This window comes from Schistocerca piceifrons, chromosome 1 (genome assembly GCF_021461385.2).
Source record: "Schistocerca piceifrons isolate TAMUIC-IGC-003096 chromosome 1, iqSchPice1.1, whole genome shotgun sequence".
NCBI classification, from domain to species: Eukaryota; Metazoa; Arthropoda; class Insecta; order Orthoptera; family Acrididae; genus Schistocerca; species Schistocerca piceifrons.
Window position 1 is genome coordinate 381,878,396 of NC_060138.1, and position 16,217 is coordinate 381,894,612.

Below are 16,217 nucleotides of genomic sequence, written 5' to 3' on the forward strand. Positions count from 1 at the left end.
CTGGACTGAAGCGCCTAGAACCGCTCGACCACACCGGCCGGCTCAGCAGTCATACTTTGGTTTCGAGTACATTTTGAACTTTTTGGTAAGTTCCTATAGGACCAAACTGCTAAGGACATCGATCCCTACGATTACACACTACTTAATCTAACTTAAACTAAATTAGGCTATGGACAACACACACACACACCCATGACCGAGGGAGTAGTCGAACCTCCGTCGAGGGTAGCCGCGCGAATCGTAGCAAGGCGCCTTGACCGCACGGCTACCCCGTGCGGCCCCCTTTACAGTATTGTATTTTGTTGCATTGATATAGCAAATTACTGGTAAGATTTATGAAACTGACTGTGGTGAAACAGTCATGCAGGCCATGTTCCCAGTGGAGAAGATCGGATCTTCATTGTTGAAAATATCTTCACTTATTCAAGAAAATGCGGTTGAGGCAGCATGTTTTCCCTGTTCTCCACTGAGGCCATATTTGTAAGGAGTGGCGTACTTCTTTCGTAATAGAAAAAATATTAAAGTAGGTCTGTTGTCCTCAAACCAGTATCTCCCAAGGGCTTGGAATTAGTTGCTTTACAATGAACGTTAAAAAGTTCCCTTGACTATAATGCAACAATGCAAATAAGTTACAGGTACAGAATGAATTTTCACTCTGCACCGTGCGCTGATCTGAAACTTCCTGACAAACTGGTGGGGCGATTGCCGGCGACAAGATGAAGTCCTGGGTTTGAGTCAGGCGGTCGGGCACATCTGCTAGAAACATTCATGCGATCCGTAGCTTTGCGTACCAAAGATGGTCCTTGACCATATCAGGTGGATGTTTAAAATTCACCAGACTAGGGTATCGGAGTCACCAAAACTGGTTACTGCAAGCTTAACACATGTCCTATCTTCCTATACTTTCTTCTAGTACGTGCTTTCCGTGTATAGATTTCCTCGCCGTTTCTACGAACAACTTCTCAGTTCTCGTTTTGTCACTCCACATCATTTTCGACATCGTTCTACAACACAACATGTCAAACGCTTTCATTCTAGACCTCTCCTGTTATAGCATAGTCTCAGGTTCACTTGCATAGACTGTTGTTCTCCAAAATGAGATTCTCAAAAATTTCTCCTTGCTACGTCCGTCATGCGTAATTTTGCTTCCAAGGTAGCAGAATTCCTTCAGTTCGTCTACTTTCTGGTACTCAATTTCGATGTCAGGCTCAGCGCTAATCTTACTTTGTTACTCCCTAATGATACAGCTGAAAATATCTATGACTGATTCCATGAGCATGAAGGGAAAGTACAACGTTTTCCCTAACCTCCACAATCTCCAGATTTGCACAGTGATTTGTATTGACGAATGATTAAGTGCATGGAACCAGACTTTAGATCCATTCCTAAGAAAGAGCTATGTGGAGCTATGAAAGACTCCTTGAACGACACACATACTCTGGTGTATACTGTGAAGTCCGGAATATTTGCTGATCAGTATATACGGTGGTTTCTTACACATACCATAAAATAATTCAACCGAGACGCTAATTGAGAATGTGCATAATCCTCCGCAAGGAAAATAGGGAGTCAGCACTAAATTCGGCTCTAGGAAACCGAACACGAGTGTGCAGCACCTCGTCAGTGAAGTTCTGGACGATCGCAGTATTGTTGTGAATGAACCAGGCGCCTGTCCATGGGGAGAATTGTCAAGGGGGTATTGAACCCTCAAAAAGAATTTTTCTACAGCATTTATGTTTTTAAGCACACCTGTTCCCAGATTTGTTAGCTAACTTCCAGACGATAAACGGGTGTGGAAAACGAGAAACTCGCAAATGGCAAAGAATCCTAGCAACAAAAAGCTATGTTTAACACAGCAAACGTTTTAATTATTTGCATTAGAGCCCTGCACACGTGGATGGAGTTGCGGTGGGCAGAAAACATTCTAGCCATAAAAGGGCACTCATTCGCTGGTTGATTTTTCCTGATATCATCAACAAATCCGACAAATAAAACACTCTCCAATAGGGCAAAAATAAACAAAAAGAATGACATCGCGAAGTAGATGGAAACAACTGGAGGAAATGGCATGCCACTCACTTACGCGCTTGCGTAATTATAATCAGCAGATCTATGTTCACAATTGTAGTGCTAAGTAAAGTACTTATAATGGTGAGCTCACGATACCGTCTTATGTCGTGTGAAATATTACGTTTTCGGACAGACAAGGATAGAAGCTGAAGCAGTGAATTAAAATGTGTGCTATGGCCAGGACTTGAACCGTGGTCTCCTACTTGCTAGGCAGATGTGCTAGCCGGTACATCACCATAGCGATGTGCCAACTACAGCAGCATGGACTATATTAATTCCAAAGCATTCCCTAACATAAACTTCAAATTCACACCTTCAGCCCATTTTCCCCTTTTTTCATCAGATTTATAGTTGACCTACGGCGCCCTGAGGTACAGGCAGGATTTTCCCATTACGTACAAAGCTGGGGTGTTATGCCACTGTCGGAGAGCCTCGGCAATTCTGACGGTTTGAGAAGGGGAAAATGGGCCGTAGGCGTGGACTGAAGTTTGTGCTAGGGAGGGCACTGGATTAGGATGGTCCGTGCAGTTGTGGTAGCCACCTAGCTACAATGGTGTGCTCTGCCTAGGAAGTAGGAAACCTGATTTCAACTCCCGGCTGTGACACTGACTTCAGTTCATTGCTTCAGCTTCTATCCCTGTTGGAGATAAAGCAGAGACTCATATGTTTCCACAAAAATGTCATTTCCACAGATTTACAACGTTGAGGGAGATTCTTTTTATCATAGTTCTTAATCAGTCCTACACGATACATACAATTCTCAAATTTTCAGAAGAATGCTTCTCGAATGTTGTATTTCCCTGTACAGCAATTTCTTGGAAAGTAAGCGAAAGCAAAGTACTAAGCGCAGATGTAATCCAGTTAATGATTTTACATTAAAACATTTTATGTATTTGATTGTAATCAAACATATTATTATTATTATTCCTAGTACTATCAAAATTGGTTTTCAGCTGTTAAATGCTAAAAGTGGTGCTGATGCCAGCCAATTTGTATTTGGGTTGAGAAAGACAGTAACAACATATGACACCCACTAATCTAGAACCGAACCCTGGATCCGCCCCTGGAACAGACCACCATTAGTACTTTGTATCTCCTCGCATGAGTCGACAGCTTGCCTTCCCACACAAGAAGGTTACCATTTCAAAACTAATCTCTTTCCACGATGCACATTTGGCTGCACCGATCAGAGCCTTCCTTCCGTGCAACGAATAATAAGAAACGCTCAGTAAAGTGAAAACATTACGTCAATAAAGTGCAGTTACTGTAGCGGACAGTTGTTTTCTGACCATTGTGTGATGCGATCACGTAGTTGTAGGTAGATACTGTTGGTAGGGTTGGGCAGAGGGAATAATGATTTAATGACGCAGATATAGCATGTGATGGTTATTGTCGATCATGTTGCTAATAATTGTACATCCACTGTAACTCAATGTGTATAGCGTGTTTGGTGAAACAGATAGATTTAGCAGACCTATTGCCACGGCAGTCAAAAATAAATGGCGACGTCGAAAATATGAAGAAAGAGTAGCTACAATGCACATGTCGTCTACTTTATCCTGTTAAACATAGAAAGAGATGCCCAAACACACACAAGGGCTTAATATTTTTTGTCCTACATGTATCGTGCCAGAAATAAGTTCATTATGATTCCAAACCCTCGGTTCCGATCAAAATCCTTGGGAGAGTTCCCCTATTACATGGCATATGCTGACTCTGGAAATCCTGTCTCAGGCAGTCCCAGTTGGAGCGTCTTTCGCTCCACTCGCAGCTCCCTTCGCGTCTGACTCAAAAGAATCGAGCACTGGATTAGGCTGTGTCTTGAACACCCCGCTTCACCCCTCAGGGTAGAGAGTGAAGCGTATCTTAAAAAAAAATTGGCAGTATACATATCCTACTAAACACCTTAAAATGTAGATGAAGACCGCTATTTCATTTGGATGTGTGCTTTTATCTCTGCCACTTCAAGTCAGTTGCTTCCAGGTCGTTTATGTCGCAATAGGGACTAAAATTCATAAGTAGATCTACACGAATTTATGATGAAGTTAATATACATGCCTAAAGACACGAAAACAGTTACCTTTGCAAGAGACCACAGCTTAGATAAATACTTTATTGCGCTGCCTGTGTAGTTGAGGAGTATGATTCAATGCACATTCGAACAAGCATGCATGTCCGCAGGAAATTTGCCTCGGTACTTCTCAAAAATACAAGCACTGCTATATCGCATTTGTCCGCCGATCCCAGGCAGCGACTTTCAATTAAAATGTCTTCTTCTGTACTGGAATTACATAATGTGTGCACGAGTACAGATTGTGACGCAGTAACGACGATTAGTTGAAGTCTGAGTCCGACCGCGAATCGTGCACGGATAGCCGAAGCAGTTGAAGCAGCCACTAGCGTAAAGTGAAAAATCCGGTTTAGGTCCGTTATACAGCTGATGGTTTCCCGTATTCGCAACTGCCAATACATTTCATGCTTAGATAAATATTTCTCCTCTTATGGACACTAGATAATTTGTCCTATGTGCGACATTTTATTGTTTATAACTGTGATGAGAGCGTACAGTGTGGATATTTTATTGCTAAAGACTGCGAGGAGAAGAAAGCTGGTTTCCGACACAGAGCTTAATCCTGTCAGATATCACCAGGAGGTCTCTATTTACTGAAAATTGCACACTGCCTTGCAATCTAGTCATTAGGAAACATACAGCGCCACCTCCCATTCCCATATGACGTAAATTTCTAGATTCCAACCACGACGAGGATCTGAACCGAGTACCTCCTAAATCGACGCCTATGCATTAGCATATGTCAGTAACCTGGGCTGCTTTGAGCGCCTAGAATTTCTCATTCTTAACAGTGTCGCCCTAGTAAAATTCGTTCTGCGCCTTCCACCCTAAACTCTAACATGTGTTTTTAACGGAAATGGTATCCCATTTTTTTCCTGACTCGAAGCTGCTCCAGTTGGCCGCCTTATTCCGATTCTGCTACGCGTAACATGCACTTAATGCGCAGTTAATTACGTGACAACCACAAAGAGGGAAACCCATTCCAGATTCAATGAGAATTTTTAATTAAACGCGTCTACCTGCCAGTCAGCAGAAAAGCAGCAACAAAAGAAACTCACTTCCAGGAGCGAGCTCGTCATACTTCAGGGCCGCGCCAGTGAATTGCCTCCGTCTGCGGACAGACGGGCACGTATATACGAGACAACTTCGTCAACCCACGTAAGCGTAGCTGATGCGCCGATTGTAGCTTGATTACGTCCTACTTGCTCTCAGCTTTGTGTGTGTGTGTATGTGTGTGTGTGTGTGTGTGTGTGTGTGTGTGTGTGTGTCGGATATCATTAAATACTTGATATTATTTAAAACTTGACATTGGCTGCAGCATGAAATGTGAGTGGTATGTCGTTCTATAATGTGGATAATATCAAACCACTTTAAACAAAAAAGAGACATTTAAGAAATCCAACACAGGGAACGGCAAGTAGCCAGGAAAATTTTATATCCATGTCGCACTGAGAAAGGGACATACAGAGTAAAAGCAAATAAGAAAACTGAAAGGTAAAAAACATACATCAAAAATACGCAGACAAATTCTATGGGCATAATAAAACAATGGAACCGACCAAATTAACTTGACAGGTTGTGGAATTCTGAGAAGATTGAGGTACAGCTAAAATTGAAACAATTAAAAGGATCGGTGCTCTAAACGAAGATCTGAAAGAAGCAGGAACGAAAATTTGATATACTGGACGGATATTGTTATAATGCGGAGAAAAAACAAGATGCCAGGAGAAAATTGGTCTGATAATAGTAAAACAGATAATTCTGAAAGAATGAACATAATTTGGGCTCAAAGAGAAGCTAAAACAAAACTTTTACAATGCCCTTGTCATGCGTTGTGTGGTCTAGCGGGGTCCAGAAGAGACTTATGATAATAACCATCTTCTTATTTTTTTGGTCTTTGTCCTGTATCTGCTCAGGTTCGGCATGATTAGCAACCGATTTGGCACCGTTAGTTTAAGGGGTGGCTGGATGCCCTTCTTGTTGCCACCCTGTCACCCTCCAGGGGTGAAAATATGTATCCCAAGTGTCTGCGTGCAGTGTTGTGCCTCTGAAAGAGTTTGAACGTTTCCTAAATTTTGCGAATTGTGTAACTGAGGCTGAGCTTGGGTACCAGATCGGTATTCGCATAACTGTATGCGGAAAACCGCCTAAAAACCGCATCCAGGTTGATCGGCACACTGCCCCTCGTAGTCAATGCGGCGCGCGGATTTGATCCGGGATCGGCGCACCTCCCCAGCCCGGAAGCAGCACTTCAACATACACGGCTATCGGACAGCTGATAATAATAATAATAATAATAATAAGAGCAGCTGCGTTGTGTACGGCACTGTGACACTGAAGCGATACAATTCTGTATGTACGCCCTGTCTTTGTAATTTTCCTGTGTTCTGCTTGAAAAAAGCTAAAGGCCGAAATTGTGACAATATATTTTATAAATAAATAATTTTAATATTCAAAGGCGTAGATGGCGTACAATAAAATTTATTAACTCCTACTTTTTTTTAGAGATATCGCTTAGTAATGAAAGTACCCGAGCACTTTCGAAGATGTGTGTTATCGTCTCACGTAAATATGCTCGTTCAAGTTCTGTATATGTTGCTCCTCACTCTTCAAAGACTGGCAGCTAGCATTGATGGCTATTCGCCGGTGTCTCTGATTTGTTATAATAAAAACGCCATTGAAGTCGAACCAACCACTGTAGAAGGCTTTGGTACCTTGAAACTCTCCACATCCACATGGACATTTTTTCTTCTAATTTTCCTGCAGTAAAAGTTGCTAGGAGCTGAATATTTCTCTTATAAATATGTGGCGAAAATGTTCCGCTCTTATGTGTCTCAGTGCGGCAAACTAATCACCGTTTTGCATAGTATCTGTTGCCTTGTTCATAATCTTGATTCGCTAACTTGAATATTTAATGAAATACAAGGCTATGTCCACATTATGTGGGATATGTACAGTATACGTCTTTTATGTAACTTCTGTTAGGAATGAATGTGAAGGTAAAGAAAATCGTAAGAACAAAACAAAATTAGGCTTCTTAAATGTATTATGATTTTTTATAAACGAAAAATTACTGAATGAAGAAAAAGAAGTGAAAACTTCTATTGCGGAATAGTGACAGTTGTTTGCTTTCAACCGTAAATTCAGTTAATGAAAGTCTGCCTATATTGAAATTCTATAGATAAGCATATGCCTTTGGCTGAATACATAAAATATTTGGAGAGTGGGGAGAGGGGCTAAGCATTAGGACTCACAAAATGAGAAAGCAAATAGAAATAAAGGTGTAAGAAATGTTCAGACATGGGATAAAATGATCCGCTGTTGAGGCATGTAACGTAGCGAACAGGCCGTTAGAGCCATCTCATTAGTAGCGGTAACCTAATTACTGAGACGACCGCAGCGAGGCGCTGGCTTCCGTCGCATGGCTTTCATGTCCCGTGTTACACACCTGTGCCAAACGAGAAACAGAGAAGTGTTTCAGCTTACATTCTTTTCGGTTCGTTTCAGCGTACAGTATTATGGAGTCTATGTCCCTTTGGTTAAGCTTCACGCAAACAACTCAACCCTTGAAAGTATTTAATACGAATGTTGTACAATATGTAACCGATAACTGTTTACAACGTTCCACAGTAGTGTAGGGGAAATGGAGACGAAGAATTGGGACACTTTCTCTCTATCAAAACGGGAAACGGGGAAGAATCTAAAATGGGTCTACAAAAACAACCTCAGCTACAGCGCATGCGCGACGCGCAGTAGTTCGAATAACGGCTCGCCCTCTTACGCCGCCTGCGTAAGTCAGGCTAATTTTTGAAATCTGTTATTTTAACATTATTCATTTAAACATCCTCGTGAGGGTAATGAAATAGAAAATATTTTTGTAAATGTTATGCAAAAACTATTTATCTTGACAATTATATCCAAACTTCCGGCGCACAAGCCCTTTAACATCGATATATGAAGGCCAGATGAACAAAACACTTTAAATGTTGATTCATCGCTGTTAAAACTGACAAAAATTTGATGTAAAATTTACGCAAACTTCAGTTTCAAAATTGAGGCCTTTTTCTCTAAGTACGGATTGTAGGACAAAATGGTTAGTATTTGAAATAGGACACATTAAATACATATTTTTAACATATTTGAATAACAACCTGTTTCTAATGTGCAAGTATATCTTAATAGGATGTGTGCTACTACTAAGTACATCTTCCCAAAACACTGAGTATTTTAATTTATGTTTTGAATGTGAAAAATAGTATTTCTGATAAGCATTTATAGGCTATTTGCCCATAAATCACTGTCAGTAGTTTATAATGAGCAAACATTTTTTCATAAAATATCATTTTAATCATCAGAAAACATTAAAACACAACTAATATTATTCTCAATAATACATACAGTCCGTTTCTAGGCGCGCAGTCCGGAACCGCGCGACTGCTGCGGTTGCAGGTTCGAATCCTGCCTCGGGCATGGATGTGTGTGATGTCCTTAGGTTAGTTAGGTTTAAGTAGTTCTCAGTTCTAGGGAACTGATGACCACAGCTGTTAAGTCCCATAGTGCTCAGAGCCATTTGAACATACAGTAAGAGAACAGAGAAAATGGGTTTCCTCTTAGCAAAACGTGGAATCCTGTATTATCTCGCATCAAAACTGAACGTTCTTCGGTGCGGCCTTGATTGCGATATATCGTTGCCAGCTGTGTTTCACTAAGATCGGCGCCACCTCCCTGTTTCGCCGTGTACTGAACGGTGGCCTATATAGGACGTCGAATTGCAATTTTGCGTCGGTTCTCAGCGGGACTCATCAGCAGAAGCAGCATTTCCTGAAGGTGGCGAACAGTTGGATCGCCGAAATATCGAGTCAAGTTGATTTTAGGATCCGGCAGCAAACCCGAAGAGACTTTCAAGAAATAAAATACCACTTTCGCGGGCAAGTGCTCTACCATCTGAGCTACCCAAGCACGACTCACGCCTCGTCCTCACAGCTCTACTTCTGCCAGTATCTCGTCTCCTACCTTCCAAACTTTACAGAAGCTCTCCTGCGAACCTTGTAGAACTAGCACTCCTGAAAGAAAGGATATTGCGGAGACATGGCTTAGCCACAGCCTGAGGGATGTTCCCAGAATGAGATTTTCAGTCTGCAGCGGAGTGTGCGCTGATTTCATATTAGCGCACACTCCACTGCAGAGTGAAAATCTCATTCTGAAAATACCACTGTTTTGTCCGGTGGCCCACACACGATGATGGACAGTTTCTCGGTATAGCTTCTAGTTCCTGAACGCCCTTTTGTTTTTCTTCTTCTTCCTGTCTGTTTTCTAAATAACGTCTGGATTCTGGTGACTGTTTTCAAGCGTATTGTGTAAACACGAGCTACTTACATAAACCAAATAATTCAATAAATTCCTGACATCCTTTTCTTGTTCTGGCTTCACTGGATTAAACGCCACTGTTGAAAGTCTGAAGTTTTTCTGTACTTCATTACTGTACTTCTGTTTACAAATTCGGAATAATGTACATATGGACCCTTGTCTGTTAGTGAGCAGAGTACTGAACTATTTGCTGTGTATTTCAGAGCAAAATATTTCTGAACTATAAACGTAGTTCCCTTTGGCAGTAAGTTTCTTGAAGCTGATCTGCTACATAAGCAGAATGAGAAGTGCTGCGCGCGCACATATCAAGAAAACGCTGCCCTGACCTCTAGCATTAGGATAATGAAACAAAACCTTGACAGAATATTCTACATAATCCACTGATTAAGTTTAAAGGATTTCCCGAAAAGGGTACATAGATCTATGGACCCTTCTTTCGCAAATTCTTCAGTTGTAAGTGCAAGAACAAGGTACTTTTATCACCCAAGCACGATTTTAGTGAGAAAAAGAAATGAGCTTCAAATGATTAAGAGCGACTAAGCTGATGGCCTAGGAGTGCGAGAGGAAATTCAAAATCTCTCGCAGAGCGCATGCGCTGTAGCGTAGGTGGCTTTTGTAGGTGCGTTAAAGTTATTATTCTGCTTAATATATCACAAGTTCCCTGTATCAAACCGTTCGCCTTGATTTCCTCTACACCTGTGGTACTTTGTAAATGGTTATCGTGAACATTCTGCAGAATCAAACAATGTCATCTCACTAGCAGTAAAGTTCATAGGGTTTTAGTAATGATATTTCTTACGTTCCGCATTCATTAGTTCTCTGCTGAAGATATTACATTACTATGAATTATACAAATCCCTCACACTCTGACTGAAAACTGAATAACGGATGCATCGAATTACGCTGATGCAAAAGTTCCTCGCGTTAATAGTTTTCTAAACATTTCTGAAATATGAAGTGACGTATCAATGAACGAAACACTCTCATTCAGTGGCACTTCGTATCTCAGTTCTCTATATATAACAGAAATTTTGTAATTTTAATGGTCAGCGATGCTTGGTGAATGATTGCTACTCAAGTTTAAAATATCACAATCTTTATTAGCTGAATACTATACTACCTCAGCGATGCCGACATTCGGCAGAAGAACACAGCGCTTGATGCTATCGTCAATCCACTTCTCAGATTATTAAGAGAGCTAAGCAGCTAATTGTCAGAAGACTTAGTTAGTGTGGAACTTAAAGCGTAGAAACGTTGTCAGTTTAATGATTTCATTCCGTAGAAGTTACAGTAAAAGTCACACTTCCCTATCCACAGAACCAATTTCATTCTACGGCATCACGAGTACATTACTTAGATATTTATATCGACAGCAGGCGTATGAGGTACAGATTGACAGATGAGATAAATAAACTAGAACTGCAGATAATAAACATCTTCTCCTTTTCAACATCCCTTTTTACAAAATTTCGTTACGACTTTTTTGTTTTACTTTTCCATCAAACAGATCAGTCCAGCTCGACTTCTCCAGCGTCTTATAATTCTGACAGAAGCGTTTCGGCATCACACTGTCATAACCATTCTCGGGTAACTGTGATTCTTAGTTGTCGTTTCCGTTTAAATTGTGTCTTATCTAGTATTACATCTTGTGGTGTCACCGCCAGACACCACAATTGCTAGGTGGTAGCCTTTAAATCGGTCGCGCTCCGTTAGTATACGTCGGACCCACGTGTCGCCACCATCAGTGATTGCAGACCGAGCGCCGCCACCCAGCAGGTCTAGACTAGCGAGAGTCCCTAGCACTCTCCCCAGTTGTACAGCCGACTTTGCTAGCGATAGTTCACTGTCTACATACGCTCTCATTTACAGAGATGACAGTTTAGCATAGCCTTCAGCTACGTCATTTGCTACGACCTAGCAAGGCGCCATATTCAGTTACTATAATTACCATCTTCAAGAATGTATTCTGAACAGATAATATTGAGAATCATGTACCGTCAAGAGCGGCGCTCATCATTAATGGATTAAAGTTAAGTATCAAACTAATTACGTCCGCTTTCTGAATTCTCATTCCTTGTCATGTTCCAGACCTCAAGTCAGTATAGTTCTTCCCTCTTCACGCCAGCCTGCGTGAGCTAAAACGCGTGCATTTCGGCCTCCACTCATAACACGGTGTTGGCTCTTATGCTAACACAAAACATCTGAAAAGCGATGCTCGTTACAAGCAGAATAAATAAAGAACAGTTATCTGTCGCAATTGCCCGAGGAGGGAAATGCTTGTATCTTCTAATTGAGCATTATATATATAAAAAAAGCTCTTCTCTTTAATTGTGCAGTCATTCATTTTTCATCAAATTCTTTGTGTTTTTTGCCGCCCCTGGAGGTGAAGAAATCACATCCGGAGAGAAAAAATGTAAATGAGTGTTTGGAGTCATTGGCTGGGAGGCTCCTTACGGGGCAGGTCCGGCCGCCTTGGTGCAGTTCTTATTTACTTTTGACGCCTCATTGGGGTGACCGGCCCGCCGGATGAGGATGAAATGATTGTGAAGACAACACAACACCCAGTCCCTGAGCGGAGAAATCCCCGACCCAGCCGGGAATCGAACCCGGGGCCCTGGGACGGTAATCTGTCACGCTGACCACTCAGCTATCGGAGCGGACATCCGGAGAGAGAAGTGCGGGAAATGGATTGTGGACACATTTAACAGATGAAAAACCAATATCGACATTCAAACTAATATTGCCGTCTACCGCTACGAACTTTCTAATGTAATTTCGTCTGGTGAGTCAAATGGGGGTCATTTTATATCCAGGGAATGAAGTTATGAGTATAGGAAGTCGAAATTTCGAATTAGGTATCTCAGCTTAGACTTAAGATAAATAATTTCAGCTAATATGGCCATCTGTAGTACTTCTTGAAACAATGAGGAACTCAAGATTTCTCACAAGTCACCGAGGACGTAGCTGAAGTAATTGCCTTTATCGACAATATCGTCAGCATAAATTTTATGAAGTTTTAAATTTCTTTCTTTTAGACCTGGAGTAGGATAGTTCAAATGCACCGTTTCTCTTATTGATAGAGGATTACCTGTCTTCTTTGTTATTTAAATTTTCTACTCAGAATCTACGTATTTCAAAAGATAAATGCATTGAACAGCCAGAACACCAAATTCTCCTACTGGTCGTTGTTCGTTCATTCTTTCCCCCACCTGTGAACCAGATTATCTAGCCAACTGAAGAAAAGGTTTACAGTTTATCGTGAAACTAGAAGCACGTCGCTGCTTGAGATTTTCACATATGCACAAGTCATTGCCTTTAAATAAGCTAAAAATAATTATAGCACTAGTCCGGATCCGACATTTAAAAAATATCTAATATTACACATGCGTAGAGACTTACATTTAAATAATTTTTTCACAACGGTGCATTTAGAATGTGATGTCTTATATTAATCTCAGATTTATAATCACTACGCTGCTTAACACAAAGTTAAAACACTGGGCTCGTAGCCGGAAAGAAATGGTTTCAAATATACCTTTCGATTGTCCATCCTTATTTAAGTTTCCCGTGGGTTCCCAGCACTCCGCCGGGCAAATGCTGGGGTAATTAATCCATTTGGCAAGGGCGCGATCGATTCCTTCCCATCCTTCCCTGGCTGAGTTTCTGTTCCACCTCTTATTTCCCCATCGCCGACTGGGTCTTAAAGAATGAGCTCCATTCCTTAATTTAACTGTCTAGTCTGAAGGCGGTAGTTGACTAGCACGTTTACGTTAGTAAAAGAATTTCAGGTAATATTAATATACATCAACATCTCTGTACAGGGTGTGTACTGCAGCGTATATTGCATTCACCAACTGCGGCATAGTCGCGTATATAAACAGTGATCCAATACTGTCAAATGCTTTTTATTCCAGACTTTGATCACAATATCAATTCTTTAGACGACGACCGGTTTCAGTCCGTAATGACCATACTCAGATCTTTTTTATACCATGTCCTAAAGTGATAAGGCCATAATGGTATCGCCAAAACATAAAAATATAATCAGCACAGTCATTACCGATGACATAACTTCTAATAAAATACGAAAAGAAGTCTAATGATACAATGCTACGGTGAAGATAGGGGGTCTTGTTAAATTTATGGTAATAATAGTGACAAGTTAACACTCGTGTAACACGAAAAATCGCATGTAGAAGTTTTTCATACAGCAGAAAGTATCTCTACGTCGGTGTGTGACCCTGTTTTATGTATAAGTCGAGATCAAAATGTTTCCGTTTGAAGCCGTTGCTGCATCATATGTGCAACACAGTGCGACTTCGATGCCGATGTATAAGCAGCGACATGTAGGCAAAGGATTAGTATGGATTAGTATGGCATTTATGTCTTTCCGCCGAGGGCGCAGTAATTGCGGAAACGTGAACTACCAAAAGTCTCCAAACAGGACAACGTGGTGTTATTTCCTTCCCGGCTGCCGAAGGACAAACTCCAGCAGACATCCATCGGAGAATGAAGACATGTGTGTTGAAAACTCCCGTTGTGGAATGTTGTGACAATGGGGGCTGCTGCTTCATGATAACGCACGTCCTCAAATTGCAAATGTGGAAACATAGAAATTCCACCAATTCGAGCACTCGCCTTTTTGCAAAAGTCAAAACACAGAAGTTACGCCAATTCGAGCACCCGCCCTATGATCCTGATCCCTCTCCGTGCGATTACCAGACCCTCGGCCCCTTAAAAAAAGGCGTTGAAGAGTGGACAGTTACAGTCAGACGAGAATGCGCAGCAAGGAGTTACGCACTTCTTCACGCTGCAGGACCCTGCTTTTTGCCAAACGGGTATTTTCAATCTCGTGCGTTGGTGGTATGATTGCCTCAATATTCACGGCGGTTTTACCTGATTGGCATACGGTACCGATTCTGGACTGTACGGCCGTCGAACAGAAACTTTTTAGCCGCGCGGGATTAGCCGAGCGGTCTCAGGCGCTGCAGTCATGGACTGTGCGGCTAGTCCCGGCGGAGGTTCGAGTCCTCCCTCGGGCATGGGTGTGTGTATTTGTCCTTAGGATAATTTAGGTTAAGTAGTGTGTAAGCTTAGGGACTGATGACCTTAGCAGTTAAGTCCCATAAGATTTCACACACATTTGAACATTTTTTATTTTTGAACAGAAACTTTTTGGTCGCCCATTGTGTATAAACTTGTTCAATATTTGAACAAAACTTCATTTATATGCGGTCATTCCTTCTGAATGTCTCTCTTTCATTTTATTATTGCGAAGGACTGTGAACAAGACTAAGTGGTTTTGTCTAGTTGTAGCTGCATCCTGGCGACGTTAGAAAACCGAGTTTGTAGTTCTGAAATGGGTACTCTCCAGTGGTATTTGGTTTCTCTCTGTATCACTGACCAGTTGGTTCCCAGTCCGCTTTTCACCATTTTGTAAATTCCGGGGAATCACTATTCTCCCACATTGCTCGTGATGAGCGGCAGCCCCGTATACGAACACTTGTCAGCGTGTCAAACGTCAGTCACGAACCCTGGTTAACGTGTAATAATTAATCTAAGGGCCTTGGTCTCATTTCTGTTATAATATTACCCGCTCTATGCTCTGATATGCATCATATCTTTGCAAATGCATTATTATTTCAACCTGTATACACTGCTAAGCAAAAAAGCACTATTTTTGCGTAGAAACAATAAGAATGTATACGTCAAAAGGTTCAAATAATATTGCTGATGGTGTCTTGTTCATACTATGACGCTCAATCAGGTAATCTAATTTCAGACATACTACCATTGCTTTCAAATTCGGCTTTAAGTAAGATGATTTGATTCTTTTCTTCCCTTTATGTATTACTGTAGCTCTATCATTGTTTATTGTCACAAGTGGTATTTTTTTTTATAGGACCTGCTTTCATGATGGGTAACAATTTTTTTTTTTGTATTTCAACTCAAATTTTGCTTATAAAATGGAGAATATCATATTCGGACGGGTTTACGAATCACTGAAAACGTGTCCTTACAAATGTAACTTAAATAATCTTTTGCATCCGGCAAACACGTTTATTGCGTAAGGGAATCTAAGGTTGAATTCAGTGAAAAGGAAGTAGTAACCTTAATATTATTTTTCGCTTACCTTACGGTTTCATGGCTTCCGCCTGTTATGAAACGACACCATTTACCTACTTTTCTGCATCATGTGCCGGTTCTGCAATGAGAAAATCTATTATTAGTTAATATATTGTATGAACGGTAGGATCTGTGGTCGGAAAAGTTGTGCATTATGACACAATTACTTTCCACAATGCTTATCACTGAATGTCTGCCAAAACTGGGAATATCGAATAACCTGCCGCATAGAGGAAGATATAAGAACGCTGTTGCTTCCGTTGCATTAACTTCCATTGCCTAGATTTTTGCTCAAATGTGGTTTACTTCAGAAACATCAGTCAGGGACACTTCTTCATTAATATCAGCAGTTTGCCTTGAAGCATGAAATGACTTTAGTTTCTTTGTACAATGTGCTAAGGGTGTATTTAATATAACACTTTTGTGTGCCCACGATATGTGTTTCAGGTCCAACAACATCACGTGATATTTGCAACAGACCTATTATAGATCATTGGCAATAAGATACTTTCTTTCTTATCTAACAACGATCGATCAGCATCGAGATAGGTGTAAATTAATTTCTTACTGATAAGATTATTTG